This window comes from Amphiprion ocellaris, chromosome 9 (assembly GCF_022539595.1).
Source record: "Amphiprion ocellaris isolate individual 3 ecotype Okinawa chromosome 9, ASM2253959v1, whole genome shotgun sequence".
Classification (NCBI taxonomy): Eukaryota; Metazoa; Chordata; class Actinopteri; family Pomacentridae; genus Amphiprion; species Amphiprion ocellaris.
In genome coordinates this window covers 36,070,493-36,082,816 of record NC_072774.1, presented here as the reverse complement: position 1 = coordinate 36,082,816, position 12,324 = coordinate 36,070,493, and positions in this window count along the sequence as shown.

The window sequence follows — 12,324 nt, the reverse complement described above, 5'->3', positions numbered from 1 at the left end:
CTGCCATGAAATAATAATATAGAAATACCCTCTCATTATCAAAGTACCCTTTTTCAGTCAACCTTCTGGCCATGTGCACTTCAAGATTCCCACGTCCTATGTGTCAGTGTGTGTGTGTGTGTGTGTGTGTGTGTGTGTGTGTGTGTGTGTGTGTGTGTGTGTGTGTGTTGGATGCTTAGATTGATTCTGAATAATTAGGACATCAGGCTGCATGTTTCATGTTCAACTTAACTGCCATAACAGTAAATCTGTTTGCTACACCAAGCAGACAGCTACTTGGTCTGATCAAGGCCATTCACAATATCAGTGTCTGCATCTCACTGTACAGCCAGCAACAGCATAATACTAAGAGGACACATGATATGATATAAAGGGAGACAGAATTATTAAAATGTTTTGGGGGGTTTTATTTCCTGTTCCATCAGTAATGAAAGCATTATGCTCACTGCAGTCATTTCAGACATCTAAGAGGGCTGTCTGCTGTAAGCATGCATCACAGTTTGCATCTACATTTTGCTTCATGTTATTTGCAATAGTTGTAGTTTCTTGTACAATGATGGACTATCAGCAACATTTCAGGACTCTCATTTTCAACAACTAGAAAAGCACTGAGAGCGCAGTACTCTGCCAAGGGTGCTCATTCTCCCATATGGCATTGTCAGAAGTGCAGCATTTGTTTATTAGTTATTGACGATCAGGAATCACAGCAACATAGAATGTGTCCATTTAATGTAGATGTGCCCAGGCGTGTGTTATGCAGTCCCTCCAGGATTTTGCGGGCGTTTTTCCAGATTGTTGCAGCCGAAAATGCCTGAATTCGCGGCAGTTTTTTTTTAAAAATTGCAATGTAAATTGCAATGTTTTAAGCATATCTGTTGCAATGAAATTGTGGGAGACAGTGACAATTGCTTAAAAAAAAAAAAAAAAAAAAAAGCATGTTTTTCAACTTTTAGAACATGTTTCAACATTTTAATTTACAACATTTATTCCGAAATCAAGTCTTTAACGCTCCAACCCATTTACACAAAAGCTGGCATACTGTGGTGGGAAATTAACAGCAGCCAGATACTGGTTTAACATGAAGTGGTTGGTAGATTTAAGGCACAAAACAAAAATTTACTGTTGAATGAATCACATTTGGACATATCTGTCAGCGGCTTAAAAAGTTCATTTCACTTCCTGGCACACACGTGTTCACACACACATGCTCATGGCTTGTCACGTCAGTGAACAAGAAGAGCACTCAGAGAGAGCAGTACTCCACCAAGACTGTTCATTACCTGACCTTGCACTGAGCACAGGCGTGTGTCATGCATGTGTACATACTGAATCACGTGATGTAAATATATAGCAGGCGGCGGGAATTGATGGGACTCAAACACCCCCACAATTTAATCAGTTGTTCCTGCTATCATTTCTGATACATCCACAGTGGTGGATTTGTAGAGGGATCGCAATCATGTGATCGTTTGCAAGCCGCTGAGGTAGCATTCACTTGTTGCCATGGTTACCGTGCCATTATCAGACACCATGCTGCTACCACAATGGGAAATCTGACCTTCCCTGAAAATTTCATCCAAATCCGTTAGTCTGTTTTTGAGTAATGTTGCTAACAGAGGAACGATTCACATATGCCTGATCGTCACATAACTCTGTCGTATTCCTTAACAGAGTAATGAATCTAACTTACTTTCATTCTTTCAGAGGTCCAACAGATCTGAATGCAACAGCTTCCGTAACGATGATCTGTCTGGTCTGTGGTCCACTCCTTTCAGCCATTCTCCTATGTTTTGTGGTAGACAAGTGTTTGTCAATCGATGATTTTTTTTATTTTATTTTATTTTTTTGTATTCCACCCCAACATTGCACGGGTGTAAAACGGTTTACTTCTGCTTTGGCAAAGAGCATCAGGAAATTATTTGTTTTGCACAGTGTTCAGCAGTAATTTTTGTTGGTAAATGAGAGACATTAGAATGGGACATGTTTGCATCTTCAAACCAAAAACAAGGAAGTGAATTCGGTGACGTTCGTGCATTACGTTTGTGCTGGGGACTGCTATGATTGGTGGAACCCATGGGAGGCGGGCCAAAATTGCAGAAAAGTTGCTGTGATTGGACAAAATTGCAAGATCGCGCAGAATTCACGGAGATTGGTTGAATTTGCGTGAATTCCTGGAGGGACTGGTTATGCATGTGTACATTATGTACAGATACCAAATAGCGTGACCTAAATATGTAGCGGTCAGTGGGAATTGATGGGACTCAGAAACACCCCCACAATTTAATCAGTTATTCCTTGGATCATTTCTGATGGATAAGTCCGGTGAATTTGTAGTAGGATCACAATCATGTGATCGTCAGCAGGCAGCTGACGTAGTGTTCACTTGTTGTCATGGTTACAGTGACACTGTGCCACTATCTCGCAATGATACAGAAATCTTTAACAAATCCATGGATCCAGACTATAAGCTACATCACTGTCAAAATCTAATAACAAAGAACGGCTATATTTTAAATAAGGTGATCCTGTAGATCTAAGATGAGGTGTTTTTTTTCTAGCTGCCCTTTAGAATGTAAACTACTGTACACTCTGTAGGATGAGGGGGCAGAAGAAAGTCAAGCAAGTCAACAAAACTCTCTGGATGGCTCTAGCACTATGTCTTGCTTTGAGACTATATTAGCTGCTGATGCTGCTTGTCATAGATGTAACATGAACACATTTGCTTAGGCTCACTATGGGCACACTAGTATCGTAGTCTCCAGCCTCATGATTTACTCCAAGTAACACCACATTTCTACCTTTCAAGTTTTGTATTCAGTCATAAATGTTAAGGAGGGGGTTGGAGAACCGAGGTGCAGGCATAGATATGACAGACAGGTGGCAACGGAAACAGGTCTTTATTAAAACAAAACTAAAACCAATACAGAAAGGGGAAAACAAACCAAGAGAAAAACTACACCCAATCTAAGACTAGAATCAACTACAAACAAAAAAACAACAGCTCAACTACAAAAAACAAACAGGGATAAACTAAACCAGACAACAAAACAATGTACTTACAAATCCAGGGGAAACAGAACTAAGGGAGCAAAGCAAGCGGGCTCGGGGAATCCAGAAGTTAGTGGGGGAACAAAACTGGCAAACACAAGGCTGGGGAATATCCACGAACAGGTCAGAGCAAAACAGAGTCCAAGTGGAGAATAACCAGGATGGGGAGAAGCAGAAGAGTCCAAGGGGCTGAAGCAGATGAAGGGTTCACAGGGCTTGGTGTGGAGAACTAAATCCAAGAGGGGGAAACAGAATCTGTGACGGAACGTGAGTCGTTATGATCCAGTGGAGAGTGAATGAAAGCACAGAGCTTAAATAGGTGGAGGTGAGGTGGAGAACAGGTGAATGGAGTGAACTGATTACTGCAGCTGAAACTCATAGTAATCAGCTGATGGCAGAATGTAGGCAGGTGAAACAGGGAGAGCAGGAGGGTGAGAGACAGGAAGAGAGAGAGAGACATGAGGGAGAGGAGACAGACAGACAGACAGACAGACAGACAGACAGACAGACAGACAGACAGACAGACAGACAGACAGACAGACAGACAGACAGACAGAGCCAAAGAGAGACAGGACAAAACAGAAACAAATCAGGACCCAAGGGAGAAAGGAGGAAAAAGAGGAAGAAGGGGAAAGAAGGGAAGAAGCTGGAGCAGGATCATAACAATAAAATAGGATAATGTGACAGCACCTTGATCAGACTCCTCTCTGTGATCTGATTTTCTTTCAGAGTACAACATGCCTCAAGCAAAACTTCAGTTTGATTTAGTGGCTCTAACTTACACAGGTTTTTAAATTCCCACTGTAATTTAGTTCAGGCTATCGATGAGTTACATTTTTCCCATGTGGTCTGAATTAGACAGTGGGGAACAGAGCTATACAGTATATGGATTAGCAAATTAGAAATACATGCCCATATGGTCAAGGTTCAGTTTTAAATGTGTACAGTTTGCGACAATGACCTTGTGATGCCATAGGTTTCTTATCTAGTCTGATTAAAGTATGAGTGCAACAGCTCTAGTGATAATATTCATATAGTGATGATAAATGAGCACAACAAACACATGAAATTCCAACTTACCACATCACCATTCAAGACAATCTAAGGTGTGTCATGATGAAAGTCTCAGTCAGTGTTCCATTGTCAAAGAGGGTAGATGAAAAATGACTGACACAAATATAATCATTTGTCACTACACAGTCCAAGTCGGACAATGGAAACTGACGCCTAGAGAAAAGGCATTACCTAATATTGATGGAACAAATGAAAAAATAATTACACTGCGCACAGAGATCATTTAATTCCCTAAATCAAAACCAGGAAGCTAAATGCTGCAGACGGTTCACTTATATCTCTCTGAAGGTCACGCCAATTATCTGTGATGGAAGTGCATCCTCATAAGTCGCTTTTCTATAAGCAGCAACTACATATGAATATGAATCAGAATAAAGAGTAGGTAGGAAGAAGAAGGTACCTGTCTGGTTTTCACAGTGAAGCTGGTGATCCCAATGTCAAGATGACAGGAAAGGACAATACCTTCATTAAGGCCCGGGAACTGGTGCATTTACATAAGAGATACACAAGAGCCAGTCAGCCAGTTACCATGGAGCAACACGATCAGATACAACCCTGATGGCACCATCCAGCCCTGGAATGCAATATTAGAAGATGCTAGGCATTCATTTAGCTGACTGACGAAAGTATTGATCACTGTTAGGGTCCCTCATTGTTGTTAATTCCTGGCTGTTATTCCTTCCCCTTCTTAATTCATTTGTCAATAAAACAACAGCTATGACACCAGTTAAGTGAAGAAGACATTTCTGTCTGACTCATAGCAAATGAAATGTCAGGAGAACTTTGTCATATGCATACATTGTACATCTGCATTTAAAACTGATCAACGATCACCACTGTTACTTTCTTTGTGTTAAAGGTAAAATCAAGCAAAATATCAATCCTTAAGGCTCGAGCACTCTTGTAATTTTTAGGACAAGATGTATTTCTGTGAAAGTTTGAGAAAATTGCACCGCAGATATTTGCATATGAACTGAAGCTAAGAAATTCATCATTTCACCACTTACCTTACATCATGGTACCTATTACTGCTAGAATGTTCTTCTCTCTCGTGTGGTACTTTCTAGAGAATCTTCATTTTTTTCCTGCCTAAGGGTTAATTTTTGTTTTAGTGGTGTCTTCAGTTCATTTGTTTTCCAGTTTTTTGCTGTTTTCTCAAGGAAATCTGCTGTGCTTTGCTGGCATAGTGGCTAAACTGTGTTCATTCTGCGATCCACACTGGCCAAAAACATGGTTACCCACAGACAATCTTTGGAAAAGGAGCTGCTAAGAAGCACTAAACACATTTTGTTTGTGTAGCAAACTGCCAAGATTAACTTTTTATTTTTTAAATTATCAGAATTTGGTCTAGGGGCTGCACAGTAGATAAGTGGTTAGCGCTGTTGTCTTGAAGCTAGAAGGTCCTTGGTTCGTGTCCCAGCCTGGATCTTTCTGTATGGAGTTTGCATGTTCTCCCTGTGCCTGTGTGGGGTTTCTTCTGATACACCATTTCCCTCCCACAGTCCAAAAACATGCTGTGGTTAATTGATAATTCTAAATTGTCCGTAGGTGTGAGTGTGAGTGTGATTGTCTCTATGTGCAGTCTTGTGATAGACTGTTACCTGTCTCTATCTCTATCTCTACCTCTCTATCTCTACCCCTCTACCTCTACCTCTCTACCTCTTCTGTCCCTCTCAACCCGCCCGGCCAGCAGCAGATGGTTCCCCCACATTACAGCCGGGTTCTGCTCGAGGTTTTCTTCCCTGTTAAAAGGGTGTTTTCCTGCCACTGTCTCCTTTTGGCTTGCTCTGGGGTTCAGGCATATGGGTTCTGTAAAGCGTCTCAAGACAATTTGACTGTAATTGGCACTATATAAATAAAATTGAATTGAATTGAATTGTCTAGTTGTCTTCTGCCTTCACCCTAAGTCAGCTGGGATAGACTCCAGCCCCCTGTGATCCTAATGAGCATTGAGCAGTGTACAGGTAATGGATGGATGGAGAATTTGGTCTATTCCTTTCCAAAACACTGGAAAGTCTTGCAGAGCTGTGTGCTTATTTAATTTGATCAAATTCACATTTGCGTGGAGCCAACAGGATGTCTTGGGCACGCATGTCCTCAGCTGACTTGACTGGAGAAGGATGCTAGTATGCATGCACAAGGAGTGAGGGAGCCTACTGAAACATCACAGACTTTTTTTTCTGCTCATCATATTAGTGGGTGTTGTATATTTCAAAATTTACTTAAAGGGGAACTAAACTAGTAATAGGGAGTCCTCCATAGTCTCGCTCTTGAATAACTTTGGCATTTGAAAAAATAAACTTGATGATGTCATCTGGGTTTATCTTCAGGAGATGTGTAGAGGTATGCAGGGGTGATGAAATGGTGCTATTACAAGAAAACTGTTTGGAGTTTTCCTAATAATAGTGACAATAATTTAGGATGTCTCTGTCTGCTATTTTGATTATGATCAGTTTAAATCTGTCATCCAGCTATGAAAGTAGAAATATAAAGATCATTAGACTAACCCTTAGAATTCAACTTAACTGTAACCATCAAAGCATATTTAAAGTGTACTGCATTTTTATGATTTTCTGCATTAAAAATATCAAAAACAAAATCAAAGACCTTAAAACTATGAAATGCCACACATAAGTATTTTTCCAAAATCTGTTTAACATTTTAAATTCTTAAATTCTCCAAAGTAGCCTCCTTTTGCATTAATAACCGCTTTGCACTCTTCATTCCCTAGCCAGCATCAATAGTCTTGAGGGACTTCTGCTCAGTGATATTTTCCCATATTTAATCCTAAAAAGGTGCGATGTCGCTCATCTAGTAATCTGCACTATGATGATAGAACGCTGTAGCATCTCCATTTCCAAACACAGTGAGTCTGCCTCTCTTGGTCAAAACATGCCATCTGCTAGGTCATCGTCACACAGAGGTGAAATGGGACTTGCAGGTTGAGCTGGATCAGACTGGACATCATGCCAAAACAGGAAATGTGTTCCCTTCCCTGTCACTTTAATGGAAATGAATGTGAAACACAACAATTTTTCTAGAACTTAGGTGTACTGTGTGCACCCCTTACCAGTGTGCCCATGTGCTAGCTTGTATGATTTAGGGAAACTTAAACTGGGGTAATTAAATGGAATTCAAGCATCTTCCATTTGTTTATTGAAACTTTTCTTATTTAGACATGTCCAAAGTCATGTATTTAAAAAAATAAATCAATAAAACAGAGATTTTTCAGCTTTGTTGTCTTTACACTGCATTTTACTCAGAATAACAATCAGACACACAAGACATGAGATTTCTTCTTGAGCTTTATTTCAAAAAGTATATGCAGACAAGGTTGGACTGTATCAGTGTGGAACGCTGTGCTTGCTGTGTATGATGGGTTGATATCTGAAGCATAAACTGGAATGAGGCTGTATACAGGACAGTCAGCAAAAACAGAGCAGTCTATATGATGTCTCTTTTCCTGCGTGTATCCTTGACACTGTGAGCGTCAGACGAGTGTGTGTGAGGTTATGAGAGACAGAGCCATAAGGGAGCCAGGTGAAAACAGAGTTTATATGGATCCATCCTGACCTCTGAAAGAGAGAGAAAAGTGAGCAGGGCAGAGTTTATTAGATTACTACTGATCTCTGGTGACGGACTGCCCTTCCAGGTACAGAGACGCAGAATGTTTGAATCTCAGCTCCATACTGCCATCAAATGGAGGAAATGTGATGGTCTTTTGGATGCAACTCTCCCTGCTGTGGTTTTAACTGTAGGCCATGCCACTGAGCCACAGTAAAATAACAATGAATAGTTTTACTAACAATTCCCTACTGGAAAAAATCACTTAATAATTGATTTTTTTGTGACTCCAAAAAAAAATAAAATAAAATAAAAATCCAGCTTGACTGGACATTTTCAGAACTGACCTCATTAGGAAATTTTAATGACTTGGATTGGCTGTTGTCTGGTGCTTCAGTCCTTTCATTAAAAGATCTGTCAGTCAGTTTGTGAGTGACAACTCTAGCCAATCTTGAACAGCTTTTAATGAAACCATCGAAAGTCACGTACATTTAAAACCTCTACGGAGTTGCATGGTATTGAAAGTTGAGATAGTACTAGCAGCATCTGACATTATCAGTCATTGTATTGATTATAATCTTTTGTTGTGTCAGAAAGCAGTGAAAAATAGCCATCACAAGTTCCTGGTGATTGTCCTACTGATTAATCCCCTAATTGTTTCAGCTCTATAGAGTGCCATGTAAAGTACAGCATATAATTTGTGAGCTAATACAAAAACAAACAAAAAAATGCACAGCTGTTTAATCACCAAAAGAATGAACAGAGAGGAAACAAAACAAAGTCATGTAGCAAACTTATATTAAACTATAGATGTTCCTTAAATCCCAGTTCTTCATCACCATTCAAAGAAGTTATGTTTGACCTTGAAGGGGTCAGAACATAGCACCCAGTGTTTCACCACTGATTCAGTCAGTGTGATTGCTAGTGGCAGAACAGCATAAAGGATTCTGTGAGTGGTGGGAACACAGTGGCTTCTAACCATTTTTTACATTCATATTATTCATAGTTCGCAAATTAATAATAGTATTGATATTAATAATTGTAATGGTATCTGGTGTTCCTCCTCTGTTTGCTCCTGATTGGGAGAGGAAGTGATGCAATAGGTTAGGTGGATGGGAGGTGCTGACTTTTTTCTGTGGGAGGCTGAAGGAGACACATGGCTTCAGTTTGTCATGACTTGTGGTAAAAGATGTGTTGGAAGTTTTAGTGGTAGTTTGTTCCCCACAATTTAATACAGGTTGCCTTTTTAGGTTTACAAGAATGTAATTCAGGTTAATTAGGGTTTTAAATGATGCCTCTTACATGTTTTATTCTACATTAGAAATGTATAGTTATTCATTTAATTGTTATTTTGTATCTACTGTTTGTGCTTTTACAGTGACTGCTTAGCATTTATTGTTTCCTGCTGCCCTTTTTGGTTTTGTTTGTAAGATGTGTTTGCTTTAGTGACTCTGCTTTGCCTCGCATGGCCTGTAGATGTTTTGTTTTATCCATTTCCCTATTTTCATTCTGCTGTGGGTTTATTACCAGCTTTAATCCCTGGTAATACTGACACCCAAGTTGTATCCATGAGTGAATTTACTCCAGTGTCATTTGATATGAAGTGACACTTGGCGTGCAGTGACTTGTGATTTCTACTGGCCTCTCATGCAGTACGGTATGAATGGAAAATGCGATTAGGCCCTTTTTGGATGAATAGGATTTTGACTTTATCATATGTGCATTTTAGAAAAAAATATCAACATTTCTACAACTGTATTCCTTGCTCTGTGATGTATCTGTATTAATGTGTATGTGTAGTCTGTAGTGTAAGGTTTAACATTTTGCAGGATCCAATAGAGAAGTGACCATAAAGTATCCAAAATCATGAAGGCTGCAGTGTTTGAACTTCAGTGTTTACAAACAGGCTTCTGCTTCACAATGTCTTCACATGTCATAAATATGAAGGAAAAAGCTGTTTCAATTTGTTTTGTGTGAGGGAACTGACAGGACAACCCACTTTGCAAAAGTGGATATTTCACCCTGTGAACGCTGTTTAAAGCCATAAAATTCATGAAGACTGCAGTTTTTGAGCCTCGATGGTTACAAACATGTTTTTGGTTCAGAATGTCTTCAGATGTGATAAATATGAAGGCAAAAGCTTTTTCAATTCATTGTGTGTGAGGGAATTGACAGGACACCCCACTGTTCAAAAATGGATGTTTAAGCCACTGAAAGGCTGCTTAAGTGGGAAACGACTGGACAGGAAATGGCCTCGTGACACCTTTACTCTCTGCCTGTATGAACTAGCACCTAGCTCAATTAAGGCAACAAGGAGACAAAACAATATCAACAACAATAACAAAAACAATAACAAAATGTCTTCAAACATAGCAGCTGGTTTAAGTTTGTCCGGTTGGAGGGTTTACCTTGATCTGCCCTTTGTCTCATACACACATGGACAAAATTGTTGGTATCCCTCGCTTAATGACAGAAAAACCCACAATGGTCACACAAATAATTTGAATCTGACAAAAGTAATAATAAATAAAAATTCTATGAAAATTAACCAATGAAAATCAGACATTGCTTTTGAACTGTGATTTAACAGAATTATTTTAAAAAATAAACTCATGAAACAGGCCTGGACAAAAATGATGGTACCCTTAACTAAATATTTTGTTGCACAACCTTTTGAGGCAATCACTGCAATCAAACCATTTGTGTAACTGTCAGTGAGACTTCTGCACCTCTCAGCAGGTATTCTGGTCCACTCCTCATCAGCAGACTGTTCCAGTTGTCTCAGGTTTGAAGGTTCCTTCTCCAGACGCCATGTTTCAGCTCCTTCCAAGGATGTTCAATAGGATTTAGATCAGGGCTCATAGAGGCCACTTCAGAATAGTCCAATGTTTTCCTCTTAGCCATTCTTGGCTGTTTTTAGCTGCGTGTTTTGGCTCATTATCCTGTTGCAAGACCCATGACCTGCAACTGAGACCAAGCTTTCTGACACTGGGCAGCACATTTCCCTCTAGAATACCTTGATAGTCATGAGATTTCATTGTACCTGCACAGATTCCAGACACCCTGTACCAGATGCAGCAAAGCAGCCCCAGAACATAACAGAACCTCCTCCATGTTCCACAGTAGGGACAGTGTTCTTTTCAGGTTAACTCTAACCCTAACCCTGAGGGGGTCAGCTGGAGTCTTCCTCTTGACGTCCCTTTAGTCTGCCCCTAGTTATGCTGCTATAGGCCTAGGCTGCTGGGGAACCTCTCTGGATGCACTGAGCCCTTCTCTAACTACCTATGTATTTACTATATATACAGTTATTGCATTACACTCACTCTGTTTCTTTCTGTGTCCTTTCTCTGAGTGTCCCTGATCCCAGAGCTGGACGCTTCAGATCTGTGGTTGTTCTCTCACCAACTTGCCTAGTCTCCATCATGTCCACTGTGGGATGCTGCCCCCCCACCTTTCTACCTCCACCTCTACCTCTCCATCTCTAACCCTCTACCTCTATCCCTCTATCTCTACCTCTCTACCTCTTCTGTCCCTCTCAACCCGCCCGGCCAGCAGCAGATGGTTCCCCCACATAAAGAGCCAGGTTCTGCTCGAGGTTTTTTTCCCTGTTAAAAGGGTGTTTTCTTGCCACTGTCTCCTTAGGGCTGCTCTGGGGTTCAGGCATATGGGTTCTGTAAAGCATCTTGAGACAATTCGACTGTAATTGGCGCTATATAAATAAAATTGAATTGAAAAAAAATTGAAAATAACCCTTTCAATGCAGAAGTTTGATCAGCGAATAAAGCTAGTAGAACTTGGAAAATCATTCATTAATGTAAAATGACTTTGTCTGATAACGGAACTCAGGGTTTCCAGAGTTGAGAATGTTTAAATCTTCAGTCTGTCAGTTGTTCATTAAAGAGTTGAGGGTTTTCGTCTGAGGGGGTATTGTTTTTGAGTAGGGGTTTGAACCAGATGTTGTAATTCCATCCTTTACCAGAGGGTATAAAAGCAACCCGATTTCTTTGTTCTGCGGGATTTTCATGTTGGCTGGGAAACTCTCCACAGGCAGACCATGATGCCTGTTCAGATGCTGTCTTTTTATATAATAAAATTATATTATAAAAGCAACAGTGTCAACGGATGTTTTCTTCAACATCTGCACATCCTTGAGGTCTAAGAAACTACAACAATAGTTGCTGTATTTAAGTTATCATCTTTTCATTACAATATAGAGCAGTTAAAATTGTTACATGGTAATGCTCCATGGCATGTTTTAAATCCATTTTACAATAAGTATTGAACTGAAAGTGTAAATATGTCATATCTATTTAACATGCATTATTAATTATTGCACAATTAAAATACACTTTAAAACTACTGATTCAAAGTCTATAATCTGACTTTTTTTTGTTAGTTGGGGTGCTAACTGTATCTCTGGTCTAAACACTCAGGTTTATCAAACATGCTCTTCTAAAAGTGCAAATTAAGTCAATTAAACTGGTAACCATTAAGAAAATGTGTTACAGCAGGTGCCAGAGGCTCAATAGCAGGAAATGAGAGAGCAGAAAGATCTGCGTTTAAAACGCTTTATTTACAGACTCAAGGAATACACGCATAACAAAAACCGGAACTACAAATCCGAGCCAGAGGTCACTA